The sequence below is a fragment of the Dasypus novemcinctus genome, chromosome 21 (assembly GCF_030445035.2).
Source record: "Dasypus novemcinctus isolate mDasNov1 chromosome 21, mDasNov1.1.hap2, whole genome shotgun sequence".
Lineage (NCBI taxonomy): Eukaryota > Metazoa > Chordata > Mammalia > Cingulata > Dasypodidae > Dasypus > Dasypus novemcinctus.
This window is the reverse complement of record NC_080693.1, coordinates 36,300,465-36,315,911: the sequence shown is the minus strand read 5'-3', so window position 1 is coordinate 36,315,911 and position 15,447 is coordinate 36,300,465. Positions and strand designations below refer to the sequence as shown.

Sequence of the window (15,447 nt, the reverse complement as noted above, 5' to 3'; positions counted from 1 at the left end):
GGAAACTGAGGCTGGGCGAAGTTGAGAGACTTGTCCAAGATCACACAGTCAGACAGCGACAAGGCTAATCCTAGAGTCTTAACTCACAGGCTGGAGTCCCCCCCCCCACCTCCACCCCACCCCTGCTGCAATGGAGCAGGGAGGGCCAGAGCCAGGACACAGCCCAAGGGAGCCTGGCTCCAGGGCCCATGCACCTGCACCACACTTGCTGCCTTCCTTGGTGCCTCCTGTTCCCTCATCCTCCTGTAATAATAATTCCCACTGGAGAGAATAATTCCAGCTACCACGTAGTGACCACATGCTCAACAAATACAGCCAGGTCCCGGGCTTTGCACTCATCATCTCCGTTATCTTGCCAACAGCCCTATGCAGAGGTACTCTCAGTGTCCCTACTTCACAAACGAGGGAAGATCGGGCGACCTGCACAGCGTCACTCAGCTTGTGAGTGGCAGAACCGAGGCTGCACGCCAGGTGTGAGACACAGGTCCTGAGGGACTCACTTCCACCCACCATGCACTCACTTCCCAGGGGCAAGGCGAAGAAGGGACAGGAGAGGCGCTGAAAACGGAGGCCAAGGGAAGAGGCAAGCAGGGGTTGAATGTCCTCCCTGCGGCTCCAACGGCAGGGCCCAGCTCTGCACACGCAGGAGGAGGGGAGTGCCGCGTGCCTCGTGCTGCACAGCACCCCACGGAATGCCTTCCCCAGCCCTTTGAGGGGGTGACAATTGCCCTTAATTTACAGAGGAGGAGGAGGAGACTGCACCTCCGAGAGGTGATGCGACCTGCCCGAGTCACACACGGAACCAAAGGCAGAGCCAGGATTTGAACCCAGAACTGTCAGGCTCCCAAGGCCAGGCTCTACCTAGGCCACATGTTTATGGGGAACCTGTTAGGCAGATGGTGGGCAAAGGGGTGATCCCCAAGACACAGCCCCGGTCCCCCCTCCCGGAATAGGCATGACAATACCAGCAAGGGAAGCCACCCTCCCCTGTGGCCCAGGCTCCCCCAGGGCGGGAGGACCACGGCCGCCACACTTATCCCCGCGGTATACAGTAGACGCTCACACATTGACTGCCCAGATGATTCATGCACTATGTACCCGGCACTTTGCCCACCTCGTGACAGCCGCACAAGCTAAGTGCGGTCCTCCCCATTTCACAGGTGGGGCCCTGAGGCTCAGCGCGTTCAGACCCCTGTGCCCCCAGCTCTGAGCCGGGACCGTGCTGACCCCCACGTGCTCCGCTGGACTGTCCAGACCTGGAAGACACGGGGCTTCCAGGGCCGGGGAGAGCTCACGGGGGCCGAAATCCTTCAGGCCAGAGGGAGAGCTGACGGACAGAAGGATTTAGATGGGCCGGGGGGGCGGAAGAGGGCATCTCGGGCCAGGGGGAAATCTCCAGCCTCTGTGGTTTTGGGATGGCGGCGTGGCTGACTGCATGTGGCCCGTGGAAAAGTACAAGTCCTATTGAAACTTCAGTCCACTCATCTGTAAAGGGGAGCGCTGCAAGGAGGCTTTCTAAGGAGCCTGCCAGTTCCGGTACCCTAACACGTTTTGTCTCCAGAGGCCTCCCCAGGGACCCACACGTCATTCACTGATTGACCACTGGAGGGCGGGTGTCATGCAAATTCTGGCCTCCCAGATGCCAAGGTCTCAGGATTGCCCCTCCTTGAAAGACTTGGTGATGACAGAAGCAGAGTTTTGCTGGAAATGCCCAGATGTGGTCATCATGGTGTGGACAGGCCCAGGGTGGGCCGGGAGAGGCACAGGCTTTGCTTGTTGAGTCCCCAGAGCTGGCCGGGGCAGGCCTGGCCCATCAGGGGCTTGGCCGGCGGGGGGGGGGGGGGGGGGGTGGACCAGGCAGGCGGTGGCTGCTCACTGCGATGTTCCAGTCGGGGCCTTTCTTTAAGGGCCGGGTTTCTAGATGATGCCCGCGCCCCCCCCTCCCCAGGACACCCGTCCTTCCCTGCCTTTCCGTGCTGCTGCCTGAGTGCTGCCCTTCAGACTGAAGATTAGCAAATACAGGGGCATCGGGGCAGGTCACAAGGGTGGTGGCTCAAGAGGCAAGGATTCGGGGAAGTAGATTTGGCTCAACGGATAGAGCATCCGCCTACCACACGGGAGGTCCAAGGTTCAAACCCTGGGCCTCCCTGACCCGTGTGGAGCTGGCCCATGCACAGTGCTGATGCGCGCAAGGAGTGCCGTGCCACGCAGGGGTGTCCCCGTGTAGGGGAGCCCCACGCACAAGGAGTGCACCCCATAAGGAGAGCCGCCCCATATATATAAAGTGCAGCCTGCCCAGGAGCAGCACCACACTCACAGAGAGCTGACGCAGCAAGATGATGCAACACAAAGAGACACAGATTCCAGGTGCCGCTGACAAGAATCCAAGCAGACATGGAAGAACACACAGTGAATGGACACAGAGAGCAGACAATGGGGGGGAAAGGGAGAGAAATAAATAAAAAATAAACCTTTAAAAAAAAAAAAAGAGGCCAGGATTCGGGTGCAAGCCCTGTACTGGGAGGTGCGGGGACATCAGTGGGGGGTGGGAAACAGGAACAGGAAGGGCAGGCGGCCCGTCGAGGGGGGCTATTAACCCTGCTACCACCGTGGGCCCCCAGGGCTCCATCCCGCAGGAAATGGAAATGGGGCAGAAAACAGTCCTCAGAAGCCCCCCGCCGGCCAAGGGGCTAGGGTTTGGGGTACTTGCCCTCTAACTTCAGAGCACCCCTGACTGAGGACTGCTCCCAAGGGGCGTTGGATTCCCTGAGGCCTGCTGTGGGCGGAGCAGCCTTCCTGGGTTCTGGAAAAACCCCCAGGAAACCCCCAGGCCTAGAGAGGCAGGCCCTGGCAGCCGAGTTCTCGGGGCGCCCTGGAGTGTTAAGGACTGGGGGATGTGGACCGAGCACAGGTGGCCCTGCCACAGGTGGGTTAGGGCTAGGCCAAAGACAGAAAGGAGAGAAGGGCATGCTCCCTTCCTCCCCCCGCCAGCTGCTGAGGAGAGTGGGTGCTTCCCACCAGCTAAGCCAACTCTCTTGAATCTTTCCCTACACAGCTGTGCATCTTCGGGCCTCAGTGTCCACAAGTGTGCTCTCTGAAGCCTTTCCGGCTCTGATATCTGGAGTCGGGGCTTTCTGAGTCCCCCCACTTTATGTGTGTCTTGTTTCTGGTGTTTTTGGGAGAGCCCCCTTCCTGACCAGAATGCCCACCAAAAAGGAGAACACAGTAATAACTGGCAACTCCTACCTCTGATGCACTCTGGACTACTAGAAGAATCTGTTCACCTTGCGCACAAAGATGTTTGATGCATCACTGCTTAAAAGCACGTTAGAAACAGCCTTAATCGTCCTCATTCGAGAAATGCATCAATGATGGCTGGTCCAGCTTTGTGGTGCCCCTTCACAGTCACAGAAATAAGATGGGTTAAGAATTATTTTGTTATTACAAGGAATAATGTTTACAATATGAAGAGGGAAACATCAGATTTCAGTACAAAATGATCTCTACCATGTAAAAAAAAAAGGCATAGAAAAATAAAACTGAGAAAAAATGCTAAAATATTAGGAGTGGTGGAATTATGAGCAATCATGATTTTCTTCTTTACCCTTCTCTGTATTTTCCATGTGGATATATATTAGCATTATAATCAGAAACAAAGCATATATTTACTTTCAAAAAATATTTTCTCAGGCATATGAGTATGCCAGCAGAGTGCCTTTCCCTGAGGAGAAGCTTCTAGTTCACGTTTGATGGCAGGAGGCAGAGAGAAGACCGCTGCCCAAGGTTCCTAGTGTCCTGGGTGCATTTAACACACATGTGAGCATCATCAACAAGCCGGGTTGCTCTCTACCTCTCCTCACTGTCATCAGCCAAGACAGCAAGGACAGTTCCAGAGGCTGTTTGAGGCTGTGTGTTTGGGGGACAGAAGCTGGTTCCTTGGAAATAAAAACCAAGAGAATGGTAGACAGGAGTGGAGCTGTACAGTCTTAGAGCAGAGGCAGGCTCCAGCTAGAATGGGAGGAAGAGAATGACAGGTTGCCAACAATGTCGGAGGTGATGGCCCAGGGAAGAGCAGGGGCCACTGTCAGGTTGCCACTGAAAGTCATCTGTGGACTTTGAGGAGGTGAATCTTGGTCTCAGTTTTCTTATTTGTAAAATGGACATCTTTCTGTGCTGTTGCGTGGATCAGGGATGTGTCACTGTGCTGCTAAGCTTGAGCACATGCTTATTTTGCCAGAAGGTAGTTTTATCCATGCAGGGAGAGTTCCTGCTTTGTCTCATTCCTTTTTATGGCCAAATAATATTCCATTGTATTAACATTTTATTTATCCATCTATCAGTTGATGGACATTTGGGTTGTTTACACTTTGGGGTTATTATGAATATTGCTGCTATGAACATTCGAGTACAAATTTTTGTGTGGCTATGTTATCAGTTTTCTTAGATAAATATTTAGGAGTAGAATTCCTGGGTCATATGGCCATGTTGGGTTTAAATGTTTGACAACTGCCAGGCAACTTTTCAAAGTGGCTATACCATTTAACATTCCCACCAGCAAAGCCTGAGGGTTCCAATTTCTCCACATTCTTGCCAACACTTGTCATTTCTGGTTTTGGGGGTTAGTTTTCTGTTTGTTTTTTAACTTTAGCCATCCTAGTGGATGTGAAGTGGTTGCTGGAGAGTTTTGATGGATGCTTGGATAAATGGAGGGATGGATGGATGGATGGATGGATGGATGGATGGATGGATGGATGGATGGATGGATGGACAAGTAGAGTGTCTACTGGCCCCTGAGCTCTGATCCTGGTGGGAGAGCCGACTCCACCCACAGGCCTGCACTGAGTAGAGAGGCAGCAGCCTGTGGCCTGCCTGCGTCCCTGGTCGCAGACAGCCAATCTGCCTTGGTCTGGACGGCCCCATGCTCTCAGGTGGTCTGGACTCCCCTAGACCTGTGGGCAGGCTCTGGAGGGCCCCCTCTCTGGACGGGGCAAGCTCGGTAAGCCCCCTGTGTCAGTTTCCTCTTCTGTGGGACGCCTGGTGCGTAAGTGAAGGGCCCGGCATGGGTGGTCACCACTCCCTCTTTCGAGCCTCTTACCTCAGAGGTCTGTCCCCCCAGTACGTGTACAAGTGTCTCTTCACTTATTCCTGGAAAGGAGCTTGAGCAGGGGACCATGGAAAGGGTGGGGAAAGGGGAAGAGACAGGCAAGGAGGTTCACAAGTGGCCGGAAGCCGCAGAGGGGCAGCGGACGGCCAGTGGGGGAGGGGGAGTAGCGGATAATGGGGAGAAGTCTCCCTCTGTCTGCTCCCCTCCCATCTCAGCGCAGGATTCAGAAGGGGCTTTCCTCCCAGCCATTTGCATCCCCAAGCGCGAGTGTGGAAGTCCTGGGGACCTGGGCTCCTGGAGAGGCCTCTGGAGGGGAGAGGAAGGTTGAGGGTAACTGAGTAAAGCTGGTTCAAATCCAGCTGCAGGTGCACAGGCGAACCCCACTGAAGGGACACCCAGATTCCAGACCGAGGATGGCAAATGGCTTTCATCTGTTGTGCCAAAGTGAATAGATTAAAAACGACTCCTCAGAGCTTTGCAGGGAGAAGGATTTTAAGTTCTGGATGTTAAGGCTCAGGAGCAAAACACGGCACTGGCCGTTGGCCACATCCGCCTGCGCACAGGACCCGTGTTACCTAGTTTTACTCTAGACCAACATACCACCAGCTCTCTGTTGCATCGTGTCCACGTCACCAAAATAATTTGTTAGGTGTGGCTGCTTGAAGGTCAGGAAGGAAGAAGGGTTGAGTACTTTGTGAAATTAGGTGGCCTCTGCGGGGGTGGTCTTGGCTGCTGGGCCTGCCTGGCCTCCAGGTGGCACTGAGAATTGCGCATCGGGTTCAAGGAGAACCAGGGCTGAGGCTCTCACTACCCAGTGGTGCCTTTAGAGCCATTCCCCCTTTGGGCGGTTCTCGGCCCATCTACGTGACACCATGAGAGCTATGACTCCCTGCCTCGGTTTTCTCATGTGCTACACACCATGGGACGTGACGCCATGCACCTCACAGGGCCGCCGTGAGGATCCAGACAAGGAAATGACCAGCACACGCGGGCTCTCTGAGAGCGACGCTCACTGCCTAGCCGGAACTTCAGCTTCCTGGGACGCACCATCATTTTCTGTGAATAAAAGATTTAAGTTGCCGGATGATATCTGGGACCCGGATGGAGAAGGGAAAGAAGAGGAATGTATGCTCTCAGTTTTACCAGAAGGTGGAGGAAGCTGCGCAGAAACACAGGCAGCTTTGCAATTGCAACTTTGTCCAGGCCCTGCTTCCTCTTAACTATTCGTTTTGTCTTCCACAGCTAACTCCCATCTGGAGGGGCTCCTTTTGGAGAGCCTCGAGGCGTCTGCCAGGGCCCAGCTCATCTCCAAGGGGATTCGTGGACCCCTACAACCGGCTGAGTAACACATGACGCCTCCCAGCTGATTGGATGACGGTGGCACATGGCCCCAGTATCCCCTGCAGTGGCCTGGTGCGCCCTCTGCATCCGGGAGTTTGAGCTGGAGACAGAGAAGATGCGACTGATGGCAAGGGAGATGTCCAAAGACCCCCACAGAAAAGGGGGACAACGAGAGCCACGAAGCAGAAGCCATGAGTGGGCAGACACCATGGGTGGCAGTGGAGGGCAGATGGCCCAGGAAGGGCGGCCGAGTGAACGAAGCCCTGGACGCCCCAGCCAGACAGTAAGGAGATGGCCTAGGCCCCAGCAAGACCTGAATTCCAGGTCCCAAACTCTCCCCAGCCTGGGCAGCTCCAGGCTACGCTGTCCCCCAGCTTCCTTATTGCCCAGAATATTCCACAAGAGGCTGTTATTGCCCAAATGACCAGATGTGAGGCCTACATTTGCTGCTTCCCAGCAGAGCCTAACACTGTATGATTGCTTTATTGAGGAAGTCTCCTAAAATGAAAGCAGTTTACTCAGGATTGAGGAAGGAGAAGAGCTAGACTAGAAAAAAGTAGGTTGCTGGGAAAGTACTGTGATTTGTATTGACTGAAACTCTGAAGCAGAGAGCGTGGGTGAAATTCCCATTGAAAAGACAATCAACTTTTCACAGCTTTATCATGACTTTAGCAAATGACCAATTTTATGGCAGCTCAGTGAATCCGTCTGACCCACGTGGACAGTGGAGACTCTCCAGGTTTTCTTCCCATGAGGTTAGAGAGGCCAGATCATTCGCATGAAGGTAGAGCGCATGTACCTTCTGACTGGCTGAAACCTTAAGTGAGCGCCTCAGCTCCCTCTCAGTGTCCCACCCACTAGATCTTGCCGTCTGTCCGAGTATTGTCACTCAGAGTGACTGATCTTAGTGTTGGGAGGGTAGGGGAGGACACCCACGCGAGGCAATGCCTGACTAGGGTTGTTGCGGTTTTTAATTAGTATTGACTTTTTTTTTTGGTGTCCAGTTTTGAGGTTTTAACACTTGTGAAGATTCAGAGAACCACCTCAGTCAGGACAGTGCCATCACCCCCAAACCTCCCTCCTGCTACCCTTTGTAGTCACCCTCTCCCTGCATTCCTAACCCCTCCTGATCAGGGAGCCGTTCTCTGGGACCGTAATACTGCCTCTTCTAGCCTGTCATACAATGGAAGCAGACGGCCGGGGAGCAGACTGGCTTCCTCCCCAGCATAATGCCTTTAGGAGTTACCCAGGTTGTTATGTCTTGACAGGTCTTGCCTTTTTACTGCTGAACAGTATTCCACAATACGGATGAACAACAGTCTGTTTAGTTGTTCACCTACTGAAGGACATTTGGGTGGTTTCCAGGTTTTGACGATTATGAGTAAGGCTACTACAAACATTGGTGCTCATGTTATGATGTGACCATCAGTTTCACTCTTCTAAGGTAACTACCGAGAAGTGGAATTGCTGAGTCATATGGTAAGTGGGTGAAAACTTCCAAACAGTTTTCCAGAATGGCCGTACCACACATCACCCTTTCCACCAGCAAAAAACGGGAATTCCAGTTGCTCCCTTAACTGGTCAGCGCTTGGCTTTGTCAGGGTTTTGTTTGTTTATTAATGTTAACCATTCCAATAATCACATCATGGTTTTAATTTGCATTTCCCTAAAGATTAGTAACAGTGATGTGCTTCTTTGCCATCTGTATATCCTATTTGGTGGCTCAGTCTTTTGCTCACTTTGGCACTTTGTTTCCTTACTCTTGAGTTTTAAGAATTGTTTACGTACTTTATATATGAATCCTTCACGTGATTTGTAAAAATTTTCTCCCAGTCTTTTCATTTTCTTAAAAGTGTCTTTTGCAAAGCAAAAGTTTTGCATTTTGATGAAGTCCAGTGAATGGATTTTGGGTTTCGTGGGTTGTTGAGCGGGGTTTTGAAGGGCATGTTCCCTGCTTGACAAGGGGAGAATGGGGTTCTAGGCAAAGGGAGCAGCGTTTGCAAAGGCATGGAGGCCTGAAAGAGCAGGTTGGGTTTGGAGATTTCCAAGGAGTTCAGTATCACTCAAGAGAAGCAGGTATGTGTGCTCGTGGCTGGAAGAGGGGAGGGAGGAAAGGAGTGCCTGGATCAAGAAGGGATCGGGTTGCCAGCCCTTGGGCGCCGTGCAATGGAGTGGGGAGCCTGATCATGGGTGGACCACCAATGGACATGAAAAGTGCTTCCTTTTATTTTAGGTAACCTTTTTCTGACTATAACTATAACCTTTTCTGACTATAAAAGATACATATATATATAATTCATTATAGAAAAATAGAAATCAACAAAAAAGATGCAATCCTATCACCTAGTGAGCAATTCCAATATTAACCTACTGGTTGGTTATTCTACTTACACAGATATAAACATATATATTATATAGCATACATGCATAAGGAATTTTTTAACAAAAAATAGAGGTCACTTCATACTGTTTTATAATATATTTTTTGTTTTCACTTAACATTAGTCTATATATGAACACCTTTCCAAATCATTATTCTTTCATTATATCATAATATATAATTTCATTATATCATAAGATTAACTTTTTTCCTTTCTTTTTTGTTTTTGTGAAATATTTGACGCATTCACACCTATTGCATTAAAAGCACAATAATATTATAAACTTCCACCACTGACTCCACCTAAGGGATGAGAACATGACCAATATCATCATCTTTCTAGGCTATCATAAAGTTAGCTCCCACTATTTGCCAGATATTGTCCTTTATAGGTATCCTTATCCCCCCCGAGAAAGTTAGATTATCATCTTCATGCACTGATGAGGAAAGGCCCAGAGAAGTTACCCAAGGTAACACACGCAATAAATAATGCAGAGATGTACCAAAAGGACTTGCAGATGGATGAACATAGAAGATGAGGAAGGAGAGGTGTCAGGGTGATTCCCTAGTTTCTGGCTGCTGCAAGAGAGGGGCAGAGATGCCACGTACTTAAATGGAGAAGACAGGAGTTAGGATAAAACCATTCACTGAGGGCTGGGCATGTCACATTGAAATGCCTATGGGGACATGCAAGTGGAAATGAGTAGATCACTGTAGAATGGCTAAATACATGTACGTATGCATGCATGAATGAATGAAGGGCTAAGCCCCAGTCAAGGACATCCATAACACAGGAACAGACATAGCTTGTCTTACTAGGGAAGCCTTAAAGCCAGAGAGTAATGTTGAAAAGGTTCCTATCTGCATACCACAGCATACCAGAGCAGAGAAGACACATAGACATAGGATTTGGGGCAGGGTGTTTTCCACAGTGTTTATCCAGTACCCAAGATCCATGAGTGGCTGGTGCAGCCTCTTCTGTAGGAAGACTCCTGCAGAACCTGGGCGTGGGGTTCTGGGTGGTGGCCACACCCAGAACTGGGTCCTGCCATCCCAGCACCCTGCTCAGAACCAGGCACATTCTGCAGCAATCAGGCAGGAGGGAGGGAGATGGAGAGAGATGGAAGGAGATGGAGGGGGGTGGAGGGATGGGGAGGTTTCAACCTCCCTTCTCAAGAGACAAAGGGCTTTTCATGATTTAATTAAAATGCACATCAAAGACCTCAAAAGATAGGGGTTAGTTGGGATAGAATAAAAATTATTGGAGTGAACATATTGCATTTTAATTTCATTCCAAAGGCATCCGTGAGGTTCTAATAGTAGGGAGACTTAATCCGTCACTAAATTCCCATCAGTCCTGCCATATTGGGGGCATTTCTGAAGATGTCCAAATCCTGCTTCAAGAAAGGAGCTGGACAGCTCTTAGCAAATGAACTGACCTGTTCTTTGTTTCTTAGTGAAAGAACTGTAGGGGTCAAAGTGTGTCTGGTATATGGCAGGCACTGAACTAATGGGTGTCAAATGAATGACACATTCCTCTAGGCATTGGATTTATAATTTCCCTAATCTGGGGATGAGACCTGAGTCCTTTGCACTAGCTGTTCTCTCTGTGTGGAGAGCTTTCCTCCAGACAACCTATGGCTTGCTTCCTCTCCTCCTTCAAGTCTTTGTTCATACATCACCTTTTCATTGAGGACAACTCTACCACCCCTGTTTAAAATTTCAACCCCTCCCTGCCCTCCTGATCACCCTTACCCTGCTCTAAGCACCCATCCCCATAACTTCATATCCTATATAATTTAGTTCTTTATTTATTCATTATCTGTCTCTCCCCACTAAAATGAAAGTCCCATGGGAGCAGGAACTTGGGGGTTTTGTTCATTGATGTAGTGCCTAGCATAGTGCCTGCTTCAGTAAATACTTATCAAGCAAATGCACTGATTAATATGGCAGAAAATAAATATCCATTAATTGCAACCCCTCCTGCCTTCCAAGAGAGTAGATTCCAAGAAAGATCCTGGGTTGGTAGAGCCCGGAGATCTGAAGGTGCCTTATCCCAGGCTCATTTTCCCCTGAATCTCCAGGTGCCCAGGAATAAACCATGAGTCAGGGAATGAAACATTCTTCCAGCATTAACTCAAAGAGCCAAGACCCTCAACCCACATCTGCTCTCTGGTTCCATACCCAGCAGCCAAGTCCAAAGTCCATACACATTGCACTCATTCCCAAAGTGGTAAAAAATAATGAGCAACCTTCCCTCCCCATCCTCAGAGTATCAGAAGAATGTATACAAAAGTGGCTTTCTTGTCCCTTGCAGATGGTGGAGTAGCTGCTGGGCTCATGCACCCAGCGAGAAGACCCCGGGAAGCGTTCCAGGAAAGCACTGGGAAGGAGTCATCAGTCTGGAAAATGTTAGTCCACAGTCTGGTGTCTGCAGAACCTGAACTCGGGAAGCACTTTCTCTTTCACTGACAGAAACAAACAGCTTTTGGTCTTAAAACACATAGGACTTTCCCAGGTTGCTGCTGCCACCAGCACTGACTGACTTAGTCTCTCATGGTTGAAGACCTTTTTCCTTTAGAAGCAAAAATTTGACCTGGGCAATATGAAAAGTAATGGAAAAAAACCTGAAAATGCAAAGGTGAATTCTTTTTTCTGAGGGTAGTTTCTTAGAAATCTCCAGTTCTTCTAGAACCAACTGAAAAATACTGGCCTGCTGTGATAGCCTGCTAAGTGTTACAGAGTCAAAAAATTTCAAAGATGGAAAGAACCAATCTCTTTTCCCTATTGGTGTGCACACACACACACACACACACACACATACACACACTCTTTAGGTTGATGGTGACTCCATACATTCTGGCCCAGAACATCTAAACTCCCCTACTCCTGAGCTATTTCTCCTGGAATATAGTCTAGAAACATTCCCCACTTTTAATACACCACAGTCTTCCAGATCCCTTTGAAAGAATATAGCTCAACATTAAATGCAGGCCTCCTATCAGAACAATTCAGGGAGGAAAGGATCATTTTCTCACTATATAGTTCTGGGACAATTGGATATCTACATGAAATATAAACTTTAACCCCTACCTCATATCAACCACAAAAATTAACTCGAGATGTATCATAGACCTAGATATGAAAGGTAAAACAATAAAGTTTCTAGAAGAAAGCAGAGAATATTTTCATGACCTTGGGACAAGCAAACATTTCTTAAACAGAACACAAAAAGCACTAACTATAAGAGAAAATATTGATACATTGGACCTATTAAAATTAAGAACTTCTCTTCATCAAATGACATTCTAAGAAAGTGAAAAGGCAAGCATAGACTGAAAGAAGATATTTGCCATACATGTATTTAACAAGGGTTACACCCGAAATATGTAAAGAAGTTCTATAAATCAACATGCAAAAATCAAGAAACTCAATTGTTAAAAGACCTGAAGATACTTCACAAAAAAGAATATCCCAAGTAGTCAATAAAAATTTGAAAATACACTCAAATCCTTAGACATCAGGAAAATGCAAATTAAAACTCATTATGAATACTACTTACCCCTACCCAAAGGATTATAATTTAAAAACTGACAACACCAAATGTTAGTTGAGAATGTGAAGGAATTACTTTTGGAAGTTTGAATTGGTATAACCACTTTGGAAAATTGTTTGGCAGTGTTTTCATTTGCCACACGTCTACCAATGCACTATAACAGAAATTTGTTGGCTTTCATAAGGGAATTTATTTGGGGCAAAAGCTTACAGTTCTAAGGCCATGAAATGTTCAAATCAAGGCACCATCAGAGATGTTTTCTCACCAAGCTCATCTGCTAGCAGATCCTGGAGTCCTGCCACGTGGCAAGGCAAATTGGCAGCCGATGAAGTCCTCTCTCTCACATGGCAGGGTCAAAAACATTGGTGGCTCTCTTTATCTGTTGCTCTCCTTTCTCTCTGTGTCTCTGTTTATATAAGGCTCCAGTAAGAAGGCAGAGCCCCATCCTGGGTCACTGACATGTTCCAATCAAAGCTATCTAATCAGGTGATCTAATCAAAAGGTCCCGTAACTGAATCTAAGGGTACCACAGGAATAGGTTAGCTCAAGAACATGATCTTTTCTGGGGTCTATGAAAAAAAAAACTAGGACATTCCTCCCTCTGGACCACTAAAATACATGTTCTTTCCATATGCAAAATACATGTTTTCCATCACAATATTTCAAAAAGCCTTAAATAATTTCAGTAACATAGCTAAGGACCTGTTATAGGCATGCAGTTTGTCTTGGGGCAAAGTTCTTCTCAGGCTGCAGACTTGTGAAACTTACAAAACAAGTTATCTGCTTCCACTATACAAAAAGGGATAGTCACAGGATAAACATTTCCATTGCCATAGGGAGAAACTGGAAGGAAAACAGGGATCATGGGTTCCAAACAGTTCCAAAAACAGGGCATACTCCCAAGTCTGAGAATCATCTATAAAATGACGTTGTTGTTTTTTTTCCTCCTTGGGGCCTCATGGGGCTCCACCCCTTCCATGGGCTTACCCAATGGCCATCTTCTTGGCTCCACTCTATCAAGCATCTGGTGGTGGTGGAACCCTAGGTCTCGCCCTCCAAGAACACTGGGATGATGGCCACAGCCTCTCCAATCTCTGGGGTCTGGGCCCAACCCACTCAGAACAGTGCGGTGGGGACCTAACTCCCCCTACTCTCCCACTCTCTCTGTGGCCCAGGGCTGCTGAAGTCTTCCTGAGCCCTGGTTGGAAGGCCTATCCTCTCCAAGCCTTGAGGTATACTCACTCCCTCAGCACACATGGGTGGGGTCCCTCTCTTGGTCCAAGAAGATGTCTTAAGTCCAGAACTCAGCTTCCACAGTTTTGCTCTTGAAGTCATTTTTCCTTCACTCTCTTTTTCTCCAGGTTGGCAGTGGTTCTGGTCATACAGATCTTGCAAAAAGCTTGTTGGTTTTGCATGCAATCCACAGGGGTCCCAACTGTCAGACAATAGGACTTTCCACAAATCCTTTCTGGATAATTGCACTTCCAACGCTGACTTGCAAGAAAATGACTGTCTGATTCCAAGTTCACCAAAGTCCTCGCATGGAGCACTATCCTCTGGGGACTCTATTTCTGGAAGCTTGGGATTTCCTGAATCATCAAAATGGTTTCTTTGGGGCAGCAGACTTGGTCCAGTGGTTAAGGCGTCCGTCTACCACACGGGAGGTCCGCAGTTCAAACCCCAGGCCTCCCTGACTTGTGTGGAGCTGACCCATGTGCAGTGCTGATGCACACAAGGAGTGCCCTGCCACACAGGGGTGTCCCAGCAGAGGGGAGCCCTACGTGCAAAGAGTGCACCCCGTAAGGAGAGCTGCCCAGTGCAAAAGAAAGTTCAGCCTGCCCAGGAAAGGCGCTGCACACACGGAGGGCTGACATAGCAGGATGACGCAACAAAAGAAATGCAGATTCCCGTGCTGCTGACAACAACAGAAGAACACACAGCAAATAGACACAGAGAACAGACAACCTGGGGGGGGGGAGGGGAGAGAAATAAATAAATAAATCTTTTTTTAAAAAAATGGTTTCTTTGTTCCCAGGCATTTTGTTCTTAGCTTATCTTCTTCCTCTCTCATTTTGCTATAAGCTATAGGGAGAAGCCAGGCTGAGCTTTCCACATTTAGTTTGGAAACCTCCTCAGCTAAATGTCCAAGCTCATCACCCTCAAATCTGCCTTCCATCTAACATCAGGAGTCAATTTTGCCAAGTTCTCTGCAACTTTAAAGCAAGGATTATCTTCCTTCCATCCATCATTTCTAAGTCCTCATCAGAAGTATCTTTAGTATCCATGTTTTTACCAACAGTCTCTTCAACGCAATCTAAGCCTTTTTACCAAGCATTTCACAGTTCCTCCAGAATGGCTTTACAAAACTGTTTCAATATTTTTAGTATTCTCATTTGCAGCATCTCTGAAGGAAACCCTTCAGGGCTCTTGCCCACAGCAGATGAATTGGAGTCCACACAAAGATGGAGGAGAGAGGAAGCACGTTTATTAACACTGGTGGAAGGACAGGAGATGGGTGTCTGAAAACTGCCTTCCCCGAAGGAGGGGAGCAAGTATTTTTTATGGATTCAAACAGGAGAGGGAGGAGTGGTTACCATCACAATGGAAAATATACACAAAGATGAAGCTAGTGTTGAAATAACCACAGACGAGGGTATGGTCAATCTAGCTAGTTTCAGTAATTTCAGGTATTAGCCTTTGGCTGTTCTTACTATACTGGAAAAGAAAAAGCATCTATATATAGCGTTTCAGTAGCCACAATCATTTGTTAAATCTGAACTCTCAGTTACAGTTTCAGGTTTCATTTTTGCTTCAAAGCCAGCTGGGCACTTTTGCTTATAGACTAAACAACTAAAAACTATTTTAACATTAAGTTGTAGGGTACAGGATGGCCCCAGTCAAAACCCTGGTGTTAGCGGCAATCAAGTTGGGGCTGGATTTTAAATTGCTCTGATTCAAGTCCCACAGAATGGATCACTCACCATTCTTGGGGAAAGGGACCAAGATTGCTCTTAACTGCTTCCTTCTGGCAAAGGGCGGGGTTAAGGCTTTTTCAGGTGAAAGGTG

The 15,447-nt window shown here is 48.2% G+C and overlaps 1 protein-coding gene across 2 annotated transcripts in view; it reads right to left on the bottom strand.

The window, feature by feature from the left end:
- The window catches only part of NOS2 (nitric oxide synthase 2), a 56,564-nt gene extending 43,828 nt beyond the window's left edge, over positions 1–12,736 (bottom strand). Inside the window, exon 1 of one of the 2 annotated variants that reach the window (XM_058283816.2) lies at positions 12,647–12,736. The gene's annotated coding sequence lies outside the window, so the exon portion shown is untranslated. Of the gene's footprint in view, positions 1–3,246; positions 3,398–12,646 lie in introns of those variants that run through there. The other variant, XM_023584889.3, reaches the window with a different exon arrangement.
- Between the last annotated feature and the right edge of the window lie 2,711 nt (positions 12,737–15,447).